This window comes from Barbus barbus, assembly GCF_936440315.1.
Source record: "Barbus barbus genome assembly, chromosome: 13".
Classification (NCBI taxonomy): Eukaryota; Metazoa; Chordata; class Actinopteri; order Cypriniformes; family Cyprinidae; genus Barbus; species Barbus barbus.
The window spans coordinates 5,926,097-5,938,951 of record NC_136741.1 but is presented as its reverse complement, the minus strand read 5'-3'; positions in this window follow the sequence as shown (position 1 = coordinate 5,938,951).

The window sequence follows — 12,855 nt, the reverse complement described above, 5'->3', positions numbered from 1 at the left end:
GTTACTTTTCTTAGCGCTGCTAAAATCGGATAAAGTCGTTTGAGGTTACAAGGATGAGGTTTTTCTATTTGTAGGTCAGTTACCAGTGATTAGACAATGCTTGAAGTCCCACGCACAACAGCAATTAGCCACTCGATGAATAATGAATGACTATAATCAGCACATGGTGTCGCTGCTGTCCCACATCCATCCACAGCTGCAGCGCACCTGATATGGACACCTGCTGGGTCGTTTCATCCAGGGATGGACAGAAGAATGGCGCAGGCGTGTTTGACCTTTACAATGAAGGCTGACACGTACATAACTTTATTAATCAGTCTGGGCTCAGCTGTTGTCTTCTTGTCTTTGTATGTCTGGATCTCTTTGAAATGCAGCAGGCTGTAATTATTAGGACTTTATGACAGGACAAAGAAGATTTTGGAGAGGAGGAGATCTGGTGAGGAAAATTCCTTTATTTTTCACTCACAGTTTATTTTTTTATTTAGCCTTACTGGGATAAATGATGTCATTATTTATGTTAACAACGCAGAACATGCCAAGTTGCCCCTATTAAGAAGAATAATATCAGCTCCTAATAAATTATATATATACTCTTAATACAATACTATTATATAAATTATAAATATACTCTTCATTTGTTTTTTATTCCTTCATTCCCAATTATTTATTTTTAAAGCAAGGATGCATAAAAAAGATCAAATGATAATAATCCGGAAAAAGCAGCATGGTTTTCAAAAAAAAGAAAGAAGCACATGTGTTTTCAACATCGATAATACTGAGAAATGTTTCTTGGGTAAATCAGCATATTGGGATGATTTCTGAAGGATCATGTGACACCGAAGCCTGGAATAATGGCTGCTGAAAATTCACCTTTGCTGTCACAGAAACAAAGAAAACTTTAAAATATATTAAAATAGAAAAGAATTGTTTTATATGTTTAGTCAAAAAAATGCAGCCTTGGTGCAAGAGACTGTTTTTGCTAAACTTGTTTGCTAAACAGACTTTCTTCTAGTTCACCTTGAATCGTATAAACATCATTTCAAGCAAACTTTCCAGTATTGCTTCAACCTGGAGAAGCTGAAACAAGCATCGCTGCACCTGAGCAGTGTTTGCAGTGTGAGTTAAAAAGCACACAGGGAGGCTGCCAGGGCTTGTGACTCGCTCCAGTACTGGTGCAGTAGATGTTTCTTTGTCTCTATGGCCAGTAATTTAGAGAGCGCGGCAGTTCTGGGGTTGTCTGAGGTGGCTGCCACATTTCTGATCAGGCTGATGAAGAGCCATCCATCAGCGCCTGCACAGGGGCCATTGTCACTCACACACTTAGAGCCAGAAAGAAAGAGACTTGTGCAAAAGTGCCTACTTTTCAAATGTCAACTGACATGCGCCTTTCTTCTGCTGGAGTGGGTCTTTCTTTAAAAATAACCCCAATCTTACTCCGTAGTAGAAAGCTTTTCCTTCAGTGTCTAAGGGACAAACCTGAAAGGAGAATTCCAGGTTTGGTATAGTAAAGCTCAAAAGACACCGTTTGTGGCATAATGTTGATTTCCTTGCCTTGCGGTTATATACTCCCACTTATCCCTCCTTTCTTTTTTTCTTTCTTTTACTACTTATTCTTTTTTTAAGCAAAACTTTAGCTATATATATATATATATATATATATATGTTACAATTTAAAATAACCATTTTGTATTTTAATATATTTAAACATTTTATTTATTCCTGAGTTGGCAAAACTGAATTTTCAGCAGCCATTACCCTAAAATATTTGTGTAGTAGTGTACAAGAACAGATCAAACAAAGGGGCATCTGCAAACAAAAGATATTCACTAGTTTTGACTCTTTTCCTCCTTGCAGCATAGATAAATTACAAACTACAAACGATGCAAAAGGTGATTTGCAACACAGAATCTCCATTTCCCAGCATGCATCAGACATTTGCCCGGACTGCTTTCATTTAATACCAAATGAGCTCACAGCCGGAGAAGAAGATATAAGTCATTTCCGCCATAAAATGCTTCCTCATTAAGCCGCATCTCATTGCACGTGTAATCATTAGTCCTCGATACAATGCGCTCAGATTCAGAGAGTGCTGGGGTCATTTTTAAGATGCACTTAAGCAGCCGTTAGGAAGTCTGACATCATGATAGGGGCACTTCCCTCTCCATTCGTAACACTATCTCCCCCATTAGGCTGCAGGGCGGTGGAGGGGCAGCAGCATACAGGCAAGGGGCAAGAGGGGAGCGTGTGTGTTTATACGGTCTGTCGGAGCGGGACGGGGTGGGTGGGGGCTGTTGGCTTTTAAGGTGTCAGTGGTAAAATTTATAACACACCATAGAGAGGCTTTAGTAGCACTTGCTGGCCGCACTCACTCAATAGAAATCAGATTAGAGGGAAAAAGGCCCGTCAGTTATCGGAGTTTGGAGAAGCAACGCAGTTTGGCATCAGACCACATGGACTGGAAATGAGGGGTGGAGTCTTGGGAAAGATCTCCCTGCAGAGTCATTACTCAGAGAGTCATAAGGCTCAGGTGTCTGTGTTATGGACGTGAACAATGATGCAGTGCATGAGCTTATGTGAAAACACACACACACACACACACACACACACATAAGCCTGGGACTTATGCTTGTCTAATACAAACTATTGCTTGCTGCATTATGAAGCGATTTTCATATACGTTTTGATACATATGGAAATCATATATCATATTTTAATATCTAGCCAATTTACAATGCAAATCTAGTGCAATAATTCTGACACAATAAATAATATATTTCTACTGACTTTAAATGATCCGTGATATAAACTTTTAGTTGTTGTAACGTAAACCTGGCCTAAAGTAACATGCATATAGTACCATATTATATACTCTAAAAAGGAATTCAATGGGACCTATTACCACAACTTAAATAAATGCATGGTTGCAAGTAAAAAATTCTAAAGTAATCTATAGTTAAATGTTGCAAACATAATGGTGATAATTATAATATTTTAATACTGTGTGTGTGTGATTTAAACTAAAATTTCTGTGAAAATGTATTATTTAATATATAATGGAACATAATGGAATTGTCTTGATAAAATTGGGCAGTGGATTTCTAGTTCCCATGATGCTTTGCATAGGACTAGATAAGGAGAGTACAGGTGCATTTCAATAAATTAGAATGTTGTGGAAAAGTTCATTTATTTCAGTAATTCAACTCAATTTGTGAAACTCGTGTATTAAATAAATTCAATGCACACAGACTGAAGTAGTTTAAGTCTTTGGTTCTCAACAAATTAGAATACTTCATAAGACCAAAAAAACATTTAAAAAAAAAAAAAATTTTTAGTGAATTGTTGGCCTTCTGGAAAGTATGTTCATTTACTGTATATGTACTTAATACTTGGTAGGGGCTCGTTTTGCTTTAATTACTGCTTCAATTCGGCGTGGCATGGAGTTGATCAGTTTGCACTGCTGAGGTGGTATGGAAGCCCAGGTTGCTTTGATAGCGGCCTTCAGGTCATCTGCATTGTTGGGTCTGGTGTCTCTCATCTTCCTCTTGACAATACCCCATAGATTCTCTATGGGGTTCAGATCAGGCGAGTTTGCTGGCCAATCAAGCACAGTAACACCATGGTCATTGAACCAGCTTTTTTGGCAGTGTGGGCAGGTGCCAAGTCCTGCTGGAAAATGAAATCAGCATCTCCATAAAGCTTGTCAGCAGACGGAAGCATGAAGTGCTCTAAAATGTCCTGGTAGATGGCTGCGTTCACTGTGGACTTCAGAAAACACAGTGGACCAACATCAGCAGATGACATGGCAGCCCAAATCATCACTGACTGTGAAACTTCACACTGGACTTCAAGCAACATGGATTCTGTGCCTCTCCACTCTTCCTCCAGACTCTGGGACCTTCATTTCCAAATGAAATGCAAAATTTACTTTCATCTGAAAAGAGGACTTTGGACCACTGAGCAACAGTCCAGTTCTTTTTCTCCACAGCCCAGGTAAGACGCTTCTAACGTTGTCTCTGGTTCAGAAGGAGTTTGGTAGCCCTTTTCCTGAAGACGTCTGAGCTTGGTGATTCTTGACTCCAGCTTCAATCCACTCCTTGTGAAACTCTCCCAAGTGTTTGAATCAGCTTTGCTTGACAGTATTCTCAAGCTTGCAGTCATCCCTGTTGCTTGTGCACCTTTTCCTACCCAAAATCTTCCTTCCAGTCAACTTTGCATTTAATATGCTTTGATACAGCACTCTGTAAACAGCCACACCTTTCAGTAATGACCCTCTGTGACTTACCCTCTTTGTGGAGGTCGTCAATGATTGTCTTCTGGACCATTGCCAAGTCAGCAGTCTTCTCCATTATTGTGGTTTCGAAGAACAAGAGATACCCGGAATTTATAATGTACTTATACTGTATTAAAACAAACAAACTTTTTAAATGTTTTAATTTACATGCAATGAATCTAAAATATATGAAAGTTTAACTTTTTGAAATAACTTACAAGAAAAAATGAACTTTTTCACGACATTCTAATTTATTGAGATGCACCTGTAAATGATGAAATTAAGTGTTTTTTGAATGGAAATATCTTATAATGACCTGTTAATGTTTAATGCTGTTTAGTGTAATTTGTTGTTGAGCATAATTTCAAAGAAATTGAAGCAAACTGTTGCATGTTTCTCGTGCTAAAAAGTTTCTAATGAAATTGATTTTTTTGTTGTTGCTGCGCCAAAACATTGAAGTGTATTTACACTGATTTATTACATTGCAAAGGCATTAAAATAATAATTACTGATGCAATCAAAACAAGCATATCGCTCTGTATGTTTTAATTATAATTTGATTATATGTAATTTAATTTTTCATAACTCACAACTTATTTCACTGTTGGTTGAAGTTAACGTAATATTGTTTAACAACTTCATCTTCAATAAAGTTTCCATATAAAACGTTGCTATTTGACTTACAGCATGATCTGCTGTGACAAAGTGACCTGAATGTACTGAACTGAATAACTGGTGCTCCCTTTGAAATCTGCATGTTAACTGGATGACCTCTGGATGGTACTCCACAAATAAATGTGAAGTGGAATAAAAATGTGGATAAAAGCGTGTAACCTGTCAGAATAAGTGAGCCTAAAATGGGAAAGCTGTGGGAGATACCTTCACACAATTCTTTGAGTTCACCAAAACATATAAAAAGGATCAAAATTTTATTTGCTTTATCAAAGTGCATATTATACACAAGTACACATCGGTAAGACATGGTTTTGCTGTGAGGCCTCAAAATGAATATCCTTTGGCCAAACAGAGAACATCTGAGCTCTCCAGATCAGACTGGTTGGAGGGAAGAGATGTCAATATAAGGGTTTACCTTCTCAGCCTTTGTTACTTCATCGACAAATACCAACAAATTGTTGGTAACTGACTATATGCCTTTTGAAGATCTTTGCCTGGTCAGTCGATTTCTCACTGTCAAACCTCGTCTTCCCTCCTCTTGCAGCTCATCTCTTTCTCATGGTTAATTCATAGGTTTCTCATTTGATATTCAAACATTTCAGGTCACTTAATCAACCAAATCATTTTCAGAGGGGTGTTCTAACCAAATTACATCCCTGTTTTCCATTCCAGAAGGATATACAGCAGAGACAGAGGAGCTTTGAAATGTAAATCTCACCAGATCTTCTTTCGGAGGCTTTTTAATTAAACCGATGTACCTTATTTACCCTGGATCAGGAGGAGATTCTCAGCTCAGAAAAACAGAGCTCATTCTTACACTCAAGAAAAGATTAAATACATATTGGTATTACACTGTCTAGATATTTTCTAAAATGCATATAGTCTTATCAAACACTGTATAGTTGAAGAGGCGAGAACGCATCCCTTCGTGAAGATATTTTATCCGGGGGTGGATTTTTATCTATAATTAATATTATGAAAGAACATGTCATATAATCACACTTAATGAATTTGAAATGACTATTCAAACAGAAGTGAACTTTTTATGAATTCTGTTACCTTTTCAATTAGTTAGTTTTGTTTGACCTCTCTTTCCGATTTTAAACAAAGAGAATGTCAAGCTCTGGTCTTGCACAAGTGGATGTCCTTGAAAACACCTCCGTTTGAAGAGAAACCCACTCATTTTGTGGAAGTCTGAAAAAATGAATCCTGGAAAGAATCCATATAACGATGTCACTCTCATATCATTGCAAAACTGTATGATTATTTCTTTCTTCCATGGAACACAACCTCTTAGTATGTTCCCAAATGTGATTTAAAATCAAGATGCGTCACAGTTTTGACATAAATAATGCTAAAGGCATTGAACATCCGTCTGAACTTCCCCTTTTGTGTTCCATAAAATACAAACAGTATTTTATGTATTGTTTTGATGAAATATCACTTTAATTGCCCAGCCTGACCTCAAAATGTGGCAGCAAAGGCCCACCTTTGTTCACTGCGTTTGAAATGTGATCAGTCATCAAGGAAATAGTTTTGAGACCAATTTGGTTGAGCACTTCAGTATATAAATAACCGTTCTTGCTAATGGCAGTGCGATTTTCTCACTTATAATTACAGTTTAATGTGATTACTGTTCAGCAAAGTCTACTAAACAATAGCTTTTGTGGTCAATTAACTTGCAACAAGTTGATAATGGGCTGAATTCACTTAAATAAAAATGATCTAATGCAATTACTGTATATGAAATATACTGTACATATTCTATAAATAGTAAAAAGTTACAAAGAAAATAATTTGTGATGTTTTTAAAACGCAAACATACAGTAAAAACCTGTTAAAATACCGTAAAAACATGGCACAATGTACTGTTCTATATTTATTTTACCTATATTATGAATTTAGTTTAGGTTTAGGATTAATGTAAATATCCTGGATAATTACTGGTTAATGTCCTGGCAGAAAATTATCAGCATATGTTCTTTTTATTTCTTTCTTTTTTTTTCTAGTATAGTTACATATGACTGTAATTTGTCACTGATAAAATATAATTTACACAGAAATACTGTATGATGCTGTTTCTTGCTTTTTCGCTTCCACCACAAAGATGTTTTCTGTCCTTGTTTTTATAATATAGGGTGAACACCAGTAGCATTTCAGAGAACACTTCTTGTTTACTGAACTCCTGTATAAAAGTAATATCACACAAACATGCTGTCTCCAGTTTGCTCCAAAACAACCTTTGCCATCATTGCTAACAAATTTGACACTATCCAGGTCCAAAAGGTCCCTCCATACAAAACTTTATCTTCAATAGAACCCTTTTTTATAAGGTTCCATAAAGAACCGTGATTTGACAGCACTGTTTATTTAAGACCTTGATGGTGTTATGAATAACCTTTTGAATAATATATTGCAATTCTTTTAGTATGTTTGTATATTTATAATATTAATATTAGTATTATTATTTTTTTGTATTTAATTAATATTTAATATTATATTATATTAATATTTTTTTTACACCTCTATTTATAATTGTATTGTGGTCAGCACAAACCATTTCGTTCTCATTGCAAGTGTAATCTGGGTCTTTTTTTTGTTCTTCTTTGCATAGTTCAAGGTTTTTGAGCATTGTCTGCATAGCATACTGTAAATGTCATTCTACTGCACCAGCATATAAATACCTCAGAGGCTGAATCACAGCTATTCAGATATATGTCCGTAACGCACACTTGCTTGTGTGATATTGCTTTATTCTCTACTAAAAGAGAAGTTTGCTGTTTTTATTGGCTTAAAGAAGTACAGTGCTTCTCAGCTGTTTTTTTTTTTTTTTGCTGTAAAACCTATTTTACATTGGATATCAAGCAGTGACCAAACATTCCAAAATTATTAATCAAAATATTAATCATATAGACCTCAAAACGTCAAATTATTAACATGACAGACTGAATAAGAAAATGTGTAAATGCATGTAATGGCAGAAGTGGGATTTACAGTCTTCAGTGGTTTATTTCTAAATGTCAACTGAATGTCAAACTGATGTTCTCGGTCGCCGGTAATTCATCACACACTGTGGTCGGTATATACCATTTTCAATCTTGTTGGAAGTGTACCCATATTTCATGTAATCTAGGTCATATTTTCTTTCACTTTGCATAGTTTTGCATAGTTCAAGGTTTTCAAGGATGAGTTTATGTCATACAACTCATCCATGTTGGCACATGATCACCCACCAGCTGAGAAGCACTGCACTAGCATATAGATACCTCAAAGCGAACACAAATGAACTAAAAAGCCAGAACAATAAAACCAATTTTGTGGAGTTTCATTCTAATAAAGATTTCCTTCAGTGTCATGCGTGTAAAATGTCATGTATTTGGCTTTCATCATTTAGCCTCTGTCTTTCCTGTCTATTCCTCTCCAGAGTGTTAAAAAGACATTAGGCACAAAAAGAGACAATAAACAGCTGGAATCCTGCTCAGTCTATTGCACTGCTTGAGATTCATCCTAGTAATGAATGAATCACTAGAATCACTAGGCCTTGATAAGACACACGTGTGGCCTAATACCATTAAATAGGGAAATATTGATTAACCACCACCAGTAGAGTTTGAAATACTTTTCCTGACAGGAGCGAACTCAAGCGCACATGCATATACTGTACACATAAGCTGCCTTATTACTGGGTGTGTTCACGGTGTGTGTGTGTGTTCACTGCTGTGTGTGCACTTTGGATGGGTTAAATGCAGAGCACCGATTCCGAGTGTGGGTCACCATACTTGGCCGTATGTCACGTCACTTTCACTTTTTCACTTATTCATGAGAAAGTATTCAGTAATCAGTTAAATAAGTCACCAACAATGCAAGCAGGCAATTGATTTCCATAAAAATGAGCTTGAACTAATTATTTTTTACAGTGTTACAAACAAAACTCTTTTCCTCTATGGTAATTTAGAGAGAAACTCTGAGCCTTAATTAACAGGCCACAGCACTAATTACTCCTCTGATAGAAATTTCTCTCATTTTTGTGGGTGTTTATGATGTTATAGTGAGTGGACCATGACTAACAACTCTGGTGAGAGAACACGGATGCGTTAATAAACTCCCTGAGTTTATAAACTGCATGTCAAATCAACCAAACCCACAGTTCTTGAATCCTCTTTTCTACATAGTGATAATATGATGATCTAATTGGCAATAACAGAACATATTACATTATTTGTCCATGGTGACATAGGTTTAAGACTTTTAAATTAAAAATACAATATTTGTATACTGAGGGACAAATCCATGTAGGTTTATGTGTCAATAGTGGGAGGTATAATATAGAGGATGATAATAGACTCTGACAAAGTGAGCAGATGCAGAGACAGAAGGCAGTGTGGCGATATGGCAGGACTGCAGAAGTAAAGCCCCAGGCCTTTCCATCAGCTGTGTTTAGTGTGAGCATGTTGTGTGTGAATGACTTTTGGTGTGTATGTGTGTCTAGCTGTGTCCTTCTGAGGATGGACCACAGACAAAATGTTAGGCACTTTATATAGTATTTACTTATTGACTCTTAAAAAATAAGGAACGAAAAAGAGTTTAACAGTTGTTTAATGCTGATTTCATAACACCTTTAATTTGACTGTTTATTATACTGTATTTTCAAGTTTTATAAAAGCTTGACAGCACACTGATGTTTAAAAAAAACAATTTTTAGTAATATTTTAAATGTAAGAAGAGGCATAACCTAACATGAATTATAATTTTTTTAAGAGCAAAGTTTTTGTTTTTAGTTAAAACTGTATTTTTTAAGATAAAATGGCAGTCTTAAAAATAGTTCTAAATTAATGTTCTGGGGTATTTTTGTGAAGCATTATGCAAATGGTTTCTTGTGCTTTATAGAACATAGAAAGCAATATGCAGACCTGGATAAACATAGCCACTTTGTTAAGACTGTTAAGAGCTATTATATTTATATATATATATATTTAATCAACTAACAGTTAGCCAAGATTTAAATTAGACCTTTTTATATGAACTATCTTTGAAAAGGTATAACGAGACTTGAAGAAAATACATAGGCTAAATAAATAAATAGATGACCAACTTTTAAGACTAATCTAAGCAGTTTATGCAAGCAGCCACTGAACTTGTGCTCAGTTTAGCTGGTAGGCATTGTAATATCAGCCTCCATTGTCACATTGCACAAATTGGACCTAAAATGCATCTTTCTTTACAAAAAGTAACAGAAATTAGGCTCTTAAAGAGTTATTTTTTTCTTTTCTCTTGCCTTTAACGTCACAGTCACAGGACAGTCTGAAATTGTAAGTAAATAAATTGCAGTTTTTGGGTGAACTAGTAAATCCTTTACTTCCTCCGCTGACAACTAGATGCCCTGCAGTGAAAAATGGTTCTTGATAAGAAAATTTGAACAAGAAGCATTTGTTTAATGAATAAAACAAGAAGCTTTTATTTCTTAAGAGTGTATGGGCGTCTTTGACTTAAGGCATCCAGCTAGCTGTAGATCCCTTTTAAGCTTTGAGAGAGAAAGTGAGGGAAAGAGTGAGAGAGAACTATAGAGATTGACTCAATGGTCTTTTGCACTGACCCTTTTATGAGAATATGAATTATTCTCCTTTCCTCCCTTCCCACCTCTTAGTTCGACCTCTTTCTGGAACTGACCTTCACATGAAAAGTGAAACGATGAACCGAGAATAATAGGAACAATATTCCCTCTGTTCTTTTCACAGAGGTCATAAATGCTTGCACGCTTGCCTGGCCACTTTCATTGTTAATAGGACCCTGCGGCATGCTTTGGCTCACTATCTGTTCTGCTGATCGGTGAGTGTGAATGTACAACCCCACAAAATTCCTTATCTTTTCTGGTCTGCTGAGTCTGGCTGCGGCATGCCTCAGGTGTCCGCTTTAGAACCACTCGGATTCCTCGCTAAAGATTTAGAATTTTCTGCAATGATCTGCAGTTTTTTAATGAATTAATTTTAGACCTCAGCACGGACCAGAGATACAGTTAATAGGATACTATCATTTGAATTTCTTTCTTTATTTTAAAAAAGTAAATAATATATTACAGCCATAACAATAACCAGTTGTTAGATTTGTTCCAGATCAGAAATCTAAACACTTTATTTTGGTTACCACAGCATTCAGATTCTTTTACCAGCTTGCAATCATTAAGAGCAAATATTTTTCAATTATAATTTACCAATTTTGTTTTAAACTGTTATTCTTATTTTAGGGGTATTATTGAAGGAATAGTTCACCCCAACATTTAAATTCTAATATCATTTGCTCATTTTCCAAATGAGTAACCTAATTCTTCTTTATATTATTTAATTATCTTATCTTCTTCTCTATGTATTTATTTGTTTGTTTGTTTGTTTGTTTGTAATGAATACAAGTGGGGTCCAGTTTTGAATTGGACCCAAGTGATTTTTATTATGGACAATTATTCAATTGTGTTCCACTGCACACAGAAACTCATACAGTTTGGAAAAAAACACATATGTACACCTGCTGATGAACAGATGCAATTTTTAATTGGTGTATTTTAAAAACTGTCCATCATGCAAAAATTTAAATTGCATAATCGTTCACAATAAATCATGCCAACAGAAATCGGTAATTCTCATTAAAAATTAAACACTTTCTATTGATTTGTTGCTGCATAGAAATATGGAAAAACATTTTTGCTGGGAGTTGCTGCAATACCTTCTTCATAAAGTATTCAAAAATAAATAAAGTATTAAAAATATTCCATCCTGATGATCCAAAGATAGTTGCTCGCATTTCAGCGTGTCTAACAGACATTTCTTGCTGAATGATGGACCATCACCTTCAACTCAACCTAGCTAAGACAGAACTGCTTGTAGTTTCAGCTAACCCATCGCTTCATCACAATATCACTTTCCAGTTAGGCTCATCTATAACTCCTTCAAACACAGCCAGAAACCTTGGAGTTGTGATTGATGATAAGCTGAATTTCTCAGACCACATTGCTAAAACTGCCCGGTCCTGCAGATTTGCATTATACAATATTAAGAAGATCAGGCCCTTTCTCTTGGAACATGCAACACAACTTCTTGTTCAGGCTGTTGTTCTGTCCAGACTTGACTATTGCAATGTTCTCTTGGCAGGTCTTCCAGCCAATTCTGATAAACCTCTACAATTAATCCAAAATGCCGCTGCAAGATTAATCTTTAATGAGCCGAAAAGAACGCACATCACGCCTCTGTTCATCAATTTGCACTGGCTACCAATAGCTGCTCGCATTAAAGGGCATATTGCAGGTTAGAGACTCCAGTGAGTCGATGTATAGAAAAATACTGTAGGAACTAGATTTTCTTTAAAATATACTTTAAAATATGCTATTAAGGCTTCTGGAGTCGTTTTTGTGAGAGAATTTTACTTCCGCATCTGAAACGCGCCAAAACCGGAAGTGACGCATTTAGAGAGCGGTGCATTTAAACCATAGGAAAACAATGGATCGCAATGACAGTTCGGACGCTGAGGAAATTTTAAACGTGTATTTACACTCGTATGACGGACCACAGATAAAATTATGAGCCTGCTATGCAGCCAAGAGAGCAGAACAGGCCAGGATTAGACAGAACAACGGTCAGAGAAGACAAATTGAGTTGATGTGAGGAGAACAGGGCAGGTGTTTGGTGAGAGATCAGTGTTAGCTTACAGATATATACACTAGCCATGCTAGTATTGATACTACCAGTAATAGAAACTAATAAGCGTTGATCAGGCATGTCACACTCATTAATATCCTTCACTAACGTTACGTGATAGTGGTTTCTTATCACCGCAGGAGAGAGAGATAAACACGTTTTTGATTCATAGGTGCTTGTGTGGGAAATGCGAGGAAAGCATAGACCTCTCCAGGCCAGCAGACACGT